The 8121-nt window shown below is 33.7% G+C and overlaps 1 long non-coding RNA gene across 2 annotated transcripts; it reads left to right on the forward strand.

Annotated features, from left to right (window-relative positions):
* Nucleotides 1-2043: 2043 nt before the first annotated feature.
* LOC115972554 lies at nt 2044-3839 on the forward strand. 2 transcript variants are annotated; one of them, XR_004087496.1, is made up of 4 exons: nt 2044-2114; nt 3223-3295; nt 3457-3495; nt 3735-3839. It is a non-coding gene; the product is annotated as an uncharacterized LOC115972554 (long non-coding RNA). The 2 variants fall into 2 exon arrangements; XR_004087495.1 differs by having other exon boundaries at nt 3457-3839.
* Nucleotides 3840-8121: the final 4282 nt, after the last annotated feature.

An 8121-nucleotide genomic window follows, 5' to 3' on the forward strand; every position in this document is an offset into this window, starting at 1 on the left:
TGAAATAGCCGACGGGTATAGATTCTCAACAAAATGCTTTGACAAGGCTGACGACTCCGCTCTGACAACGATTTCTTGCTGAAAATATTGGAAATGAGGGAAGAGAGGTACGCTATATATATATGAGAAATACACAAAAGACGAAGTGACGCTTCGATCCGATACACCATCCAATCCAAGAATGACACGTGGCCTGCCTCATTAATGTGACAACCTGGCAACACGCGTCCATGGATCGTACCCTTTAAGGAGCCGTCAACTTCATGAAGCTTCATCCGTCAATATGTTCCATCTGGGAACGTCATAGTTTTCAACCGTCACCATTAGCAATCCTTGATCGTCATGCCCAGTTATATTTAACCGTCACCCTAATGATCCGACCACTTAAAAACATGACGGACCATAGGGTGAAGGGGGCAATTGATGAGGTAAGAAATCGTGGAACATTGGGCCTGATGGATTCGGACTCATGGGCCAATATTAAGCGTGGGCCGAGGACTTAGCGTCACTTAAAATACTTGGTGTACACGTTTGGAATCCGAGGGAACCCTAGGAAAATCAGGATGTTCGCACAAAGAGAATTCTAGAAGATCCGCCTTAGTGAAAAATCCACTCTACAAGGAAATACTTGTCCATCACGCTTGGGATTGTTAGAGGAAGAGTCCCATAAGGAAAAGACTTCTAGTCCAAGGAAGGGAAGCCGATTTTCTTCCACTATAAAAGTTTCAATACCCTCGCAAATCAAGGTACGCATAATTTACCCTCTCTAGCACTCTAAAGTTGTGAGAATAGTTCTAACTTGACCTTCGGAGAGTATTTGGCCGGCACCACACTGGTGCTCTCTAAGGTTTTCTTTCGATTGTTTTTGTCGTGCAGGTTCGCTTCGAGTTGTGAGTGCTGTGTGACCTATTGGTGGTATTTTCAGCATCATCACTTTCAAAGTCCTCTTGGGGATCCTTTCTTGCAGTTTCTCACGTCTCTCAAAGAATGTGGAATCAGCTTCTGGATTTCCTTCTTTACCATCCTATTCCACAAAACCATACCCCTCCAGCAAATAATATATCATCTTGCCTTTTTTTCACCGCCTCTAGCACATCTCATTTCAGCTTCCTCTTGAACTTCTGGTGATTCCAACCTCAATTGTACCACTTGGGTGCGTTCAATGTTCTTCCTTGATATGCTTGATCTACGTAACTATGCTTATTGTTTAGTTTGTCTTATTGTGCTAGGTAATCTGTCTTAACTTCAATTTTATTCCTTTATTAAAATTACAGAACAACTTATGTTCAAGCTTTAGGGGATGATATTTTGAATTTTCTGTTGGTCAAGGATGATTGATGAAGTGAAGCTCTCCTTGTCATTTTATGTGTCTAGGTGGTCCTAATACATGATAAATAAATGAAAAGGTTAAATACATGTTAGTTTGCATTTTGTGGTTTTAGGTAGGATGCTCTCTAATCATGCTTGGTATCCTCAAAAACAGGTTTACTGTTTCTCTGATCTCATCAGAGGAAAATTATGTTAGTATAGAATGTGCTATTCTACTTCTCAAGTTGCATTAAATTTTCATTTCATTGCTGTCTATTAGTAAATTAATGGTTAAAATCATTTTTGTCCTTGTAATTTGGTCCAAGTTCAATTTTCTTACCTCAAATTTAGAGAGTTGAGATTTACTTAGTCCCTGAAAATTGTAAAAGGTATTAATTTCGGAGTACTGTTTATTCACACAAAATCTTGACTTCAAGTCACATTTTCTCTTGTATTTTTGGTGTGTGCTATGTGTGTGATAGTATTTTCCTTTAATTTCAACTAACAGTCAGTTTGAAATTAAATAAATTGCATATGTAGCAAATGGTGTTGACATGGCACATTGAAAAGCTAATGTGGCCTGGAATAAATTTAATTGAACAAAGACGGAAAGTCATAATTGTCAATTGATACCTTTGAAAATTTCATAGAAATTGCAACTAATATTGGCTTTTGATCCTCAGCAGGCAGCCTCTATTTACTGGTTCCCATTCTTAATTTTCATTTGATTTAACAGGGTTGTTTAATAGTTCGAGGTGTTTTGGAATTTTGCGATGGAGGCCCTCCTGTAAGAACCAGTCTTTATGGTAAACTTTGCCAGTTCAGTGTTTTTAATTCATTGTTCAACCCATTGCATGAACTTTGTTATGATGATTTTTTTTTTTTTTTTAACATTCATTTTTATGCCTAAATTGTGTGAAATCAGCATAATGAATGGTGTTCTTAAGTTCATTATTTAGCTGAATAACATTTTTTAGATATCAATCTGTTAGATTTATGTATATATTTTTTGAAAGCATTTTGACTTGATAAACTGTACTGCTTTTCTTTGTATTCCTTCACTTTGGGTTCTTTTTCTATTCCCTGTTTGGTAATGGGGGATGGAAATGTGAGGTTATAACCATTGATTCTGCCTGAAATATAACAGACAATTGAAGCTTAGAGTAACAACCGTGTAATTTGAAATGATAATAAAATAAATTTGTGATAGATGAATCAAATAATCTCTGTGAGTTCATGTGCAAGATTTTTTTTTTTTTTTTCCTTCAAAATGTTAAATACTCTAAATAACTATGGTATCATCTATATTCCGCTGTTAGTGCCATCCCACGTTCTAGTCAACCATACTTGAGTAATTCACCTGTAGTTTTTTTTTTTCTCCATTTTCAGCCATGGAATTACATTATTTTGTTCTCTCATTAAGCTGTGTATATAGGAAATTGGAATTCCTTAGCTAATGTAAATTAGTGCTGTCTCATCACTTCATACTCTGACCGTATGTTGCATAGGTTCATAAATCTATCTACAGAACATTGATTTTTTTTTTTTTTGAAGTTAGTGTATATCCTCTATATAATGCTGTTCTTAGTCTTCTTTGAGAACTTGTTTCCTCATAATATTAAGATTCATTGTTGTTATCGTCTACCACTTTTCTGCATATTGTCAATGCAGCCTATTCTGGAGACTTCAAATTTTCCTTTTTTTTGGGTTAATGGCTAGTGCTGCGTATTATATATTGTTAAATTTTGAGAACCATTAATTTAAATGTTAATGCTTGTTTTTGATAATGATCACCTAGGACTAGTGGCAAAAGACATGGTAAGGAATAGATGTATTCTTATATAAATTTTACAATTTGTTTAATCCTATCTTGAGCTCTGTCTAATATTCTTATATGGCTTTTCGCTTTTACAGTCTGGGTTTAATTTTTAAATGCATTCTTGTGGACAAACTAATCAAGCCATTGCTCTACACTGACCTTTTCCAAGTATAAATCTCTCTCTCTCTCTCTCTCTCTCTCTTTCAACCTCTATATCATTTGATCTCCTTTATTGAAGTTGGTTAATTTCATCTTGTCACTCTTTTTCTGTCAAATTATGTTATCTTAGATGCTTCTACAAAGCGTGACCTTTGATTTCTTGATGGCAGGATCACTTTGCTCCCAGCAGTTATTTCAAATTACCAAATGTGAGTAGTATAACCTGATGAACCCTTACAGATATTGCAGTGATCTTCTTTTCAATTGCTTTTGGCTCAGTGTTCTTTTTTTAAATTACTCTGTAGTCTCAGAGGGCGAAACTGAGTTTTTGGCCTTTGTCATATAGCCATCCATCTACATGCATTGATAATTTAACACCTTATCATATTTCCATCTTTTCTGAAATAGATGAAAACCAAAACATCAGAATTTACTATTACATTTCCAGGCTATTCCCAACTATTTAGAGAATTGCAGATTTCTTTCAAAGCTTAACAACGAACTCCCTGACGAGAGAAACTCCACTTATAAGGAACGGTTCATTAGCTTACAGAACTTGGGTTTATCATGGTAAAGTCTCTCTCTCTCTCTCTCTCTCTCTTTTTCTTTTTTTTAACAGGCTAATCATTGCAAGTTGGTGAGGTATATTTCCATTTAGTAACATTCTTGGTCATCTCAGATTGGTTAAATTTTCTCAGAATAAGAAAATTTAAAGTTGAAGCGTCTCTCAGTCTTCTCCGTCCTTTTTTTTTTGAATGCTCAACAGTTTGAGAATGATACTCTTTTGATACCTAAGGAAACCTCCTGGTTTGGATATTACCCAGATGGGGCCTTCAAGCCAATTTTACCTCCACAACAGGTATAGTGTTTAACTTGAAACCTAGTTTACTTTCCAAATTTGAATGATTTGCTGACACAGTCATCATTTAGCTGAAATGCTAAGACATTTAAATTACCAATATGAGCACTTTCACTTACAGTAAATGATGGCTGCAACTTTTTTATCCTGAAAAGAGCATGACTGGAGAGACATTGGTTATTATTACAGCTGGAGAAAGAATACAATGCTAATAGTTCGTTTCCATGAAGCAAGGGAAGATTTTGATTGACCATTTCTTGGGTGAATTTGAGAATGTGAAGGAAACGATCAGATTATTTGTAACAATAAATTGATGATCCATTTCATTAAATCTCAAGCTGGAATATTAATTAAGGCTTGTCTAAATCTTTAGAGGAAATTTATAGCAGACAATGCAAACCATTGGCTATGAGAGTTGTGTGGCATGATAAAGGGCCTGGGCATAGTTCTGCAGTGTATAACACGAGTTAGCATGATAAAAACATCAGTTGTTTTTTCCTTGGAACAAAAAGAAGTTATGTCACCTTAATTTAGCGCTATAATCTAAAACTTCATATGTTCTACAACATAGTTTTTTGTGTTTTGAGCCAAGTGGTATCTTAGTTTTTGTCACTCGTCGTGCAGACACAGCTTTACATTGAGGATTGGATTGGTTTGAAAACCTTAGATGAAGCAGGAAGGGTCAAGTACATAACTGTTCCCGGATATCATCTTGACATCTCCCAAAGTGATATTGAAGAGTATGTTCTGCCTTATTTGTAGGGTAAGAACACTTGCATCAATGCCTGTATAATATAATAAGAGCATCCGTAGCAGCTGTTGTAAAAATTATGTCATTTTACCACATCAAAAGCCTACTTTATTATTTTACCATATCATTTTACAATATCTCATTTATCAGATGTTCTATATTTTTACCACTTCATTTAAATATTATTTCTTAATTCTTATTTTAAAACCTGGGACTGTAGCCACAGATGGGGATTGGGGACTGTAGCCACAGATGTCACAAAATTAAAAGCTTAGAACATGGGGACTGACCGACCGATAGAGAAAGAGGAATAAAAAAATAAAAAAATCATATGCCACAGATTTTTGTACCATGCCAAATATATGATGACCCTGTAGCATGTTGTAAAAATTATGAAATTTAGAACATCTGATATTTGGTGTTTTTTGGTATTTGGTGTGTTAAATGTGCCAAATATTTGACATTTGGCACATTTAGCACATCTAGTGTGGGTGCTCTAAGGACCACATTTTAGCCAACTAAACTCAAAATTCACCCACATGACTAGACCATGCAAAATTATGTAAAAATACATAGTTGCTATAGTAACCATAATTATATACACGAGCATTGTTCACATTGTTTTTCAATATTTTATTTTATTTTCTCTCTCCTCTTGCTCTTATGTCTCATTAGAATCTCTCTCTATTTATGAAGATAATAATAATAATAATAATAATAATAATAAGAATGAAATATGATTAATTAAATAAAATAGAATGTAGAATAAATAATCTGATGTTGGTGTTTTTGAAAAGAAGTTACGTAAAATAAAAAAATAAAAAAAGTATGTTCTTATGTTAAAATAAACCCAAATTTTTGTACAAGTTAATTCTAAGGCATCAAGAAATAACAGCACTGAAAAGGATGGTGATAGGGTGCACGGAATCCATGGCATAGTTGCACAAAGCAACAAGAGAGAGCAAACTGTGCCTCAATTTGAGGAGAGCGTATCATATGAACTGATTCTCAAAGGATCATCAACTTATTAGTGGCCCTCATCAATTAAGAGTTTCATCAACGAACTTCTCGGGCTTGCAGAGTCATTGCCTGACTTGATTTAGATTACCCTGTTTAATTAAACCATAAATTAATAGATAAAACTTAAGTATAGTACCTTAGATGTTGTTCCTTAAGTTTCTCTCTTAAGACGTGGCTACTTAATTAAAAAAATATACTTTCATCCCATAAGAAAAAATCCATATGGCAAAATCTTAAGAGAGGAACCTAAAAAATAGCACATAAGTACAAGGGCGGAACTACTGTCCCCCTAAATTTTTTTTTTTAAAAATATTATTATATATATGTGTATTAATTTTAGCAATTTTGTTCTATAAAATTACATTTTATTTCCCTTTAACAATATCATTGATTCTTTTAAAAATAATGCTATACTCACAAATTTTTTTATAACATTTTTGGAAGCAAATTTTTATTGGTTCGCATATGGGCACACTTCTCACATCATTTTTTTACTTACAGTAACCACTTATTACATAAGTAATTTATAAAAAACTTGCAGCTCTAGCTTTTTCTTCATTTTAGTGACCATAAAAAAATTTATAGATCTAAAATCTAAACCAAAATATACAAGCCCAAAAATAAAAAAGCTCAACAACAAAAATTACCAGTAAAACTAAAAACAAAATTAAGTTCAATTAACTAATTTTATCTAAAATAAATAACCCTGCCCTTTAAAAAATTCTAAACAAAAATAATTTTTTTCTTACCAAAAAAAAAAAAATCTTAGCAATTAAATAGCAGAATCAGAGGTTGGAATCATTACACACAGCCAACAGTAAAACCGCCTCTCCTAACTCAAAGTTCTGGCTCTGTCCCTGAGCCTAAGTACTTTACTTAAATCTTGCCCTAGATCACTTTATCCATATGGAGGGGATTATCTTCATGTACAGTTTTATTTTCTTTTTCTTTTTCTTTTTCTTTTTTTCTTTTTTCAGCCTCGCCATCCTTGCTATTTGGCTGAAAAAAGAGAGTAAATAACCCTTTTCCACTTTCGGCCTGCCTATTTGCTATTGGGCCGAGTTTACTCATAATTCAAATATTCACTTTTATTTTATAGCAATTCAATTTTCTTTTCTTTTCTTTTTTTAATAAAAATTTCGATATGCATATTTTAACACTAGTTAAATTGTCAATTCGGTCCACTAACTATTAGTTATTGTTAAATTTGATCTTTCAATTATTAAGAGTAAGGTCTTTACAAACTGGGTTCAAAGTGATTCTCAATCCATTTAAAATCAAGTGGTGATCCCTACTCTCCACTGTGACCCATGAGGCATGTGGCTTACTCTCCAAACCAAGTGTAGGCAGGACAAACACTGGACAACCTAGTCCGTTTTATCGCAATCCATCATTGGAGACCCTTATTGAAATTAATGGAACTTGAACCAAGGGGCTTACATCTTCAAGAATGGTTGTCCTTATCTTTAAGCAAATCTCTACATTTTGAATCCTAGATTTCATTGTATTATTATTTATCCATCTTAACATTTTCTTTTAGTTACACTAATTTTATAAAAAATATTTTTTTTAAAAATATTTTATACCACAGAACATAACTAATCTTCTAGCAGTCTTCTTTTTTTTTGTCTTAAACTTAACTTCACTCACCTTACTCTCCAATTTCAAAGATAAATAAATCCTAAGTAGTTGACATGGGGGGGTGGGAGTCAAGCAGTTGGAGCCGAGAAAACCATGCCTCCAAAGGTGTGAAACACACAAAGAAGGGGGGCCATTAATCATCAATGTGACGTCTCATAAGGGCCTTCACGAGGCCTCTTCACAACAAGAGCATGATGAGGTCGAGTAGGAGATAGCTGACGTCCCTTACTTCATTTTGTTGTATGAGATATTCCAACTCAATCCGACTTCTCAAAAGTTGTTTGACAATTGACAAATGAAAGGAGTCCAAGATGTCTGACGAGATCAAGTTAAGTTATAAATGTCGTGATTGCACCAAATGATTACTATTTAATAAAGAAATTAGTAAATTACATATTTCTTATATAATTTGAGGTGGTTTCAAACTAAACCCTAAATTGAAATATGTATTATATAATAAACTTTTCATTCTTGTATTCAGGGGGTGTGTTCATTTTAATCCTTCTGTTTTTATATATTTCATTTTAGTCCTTGAATTTTTTTATCATATTTCATTTTAGTAAC

This window comes from Quercus lobata, chromosome 12 (genome assembly GCF_001633185.2).
Source record: "Quercus lobata isolate SW786 chromosome 12, ValleyOak3.0 Primary Assembly, whole genome shotgun sequence".
Classification (NCBI taxonomy): Eukaryota; Viridiplantae; Streptophyta; class Magnoliopsida; order Fagales; family Fagaceae; genus Quercus; species Quercus lobata.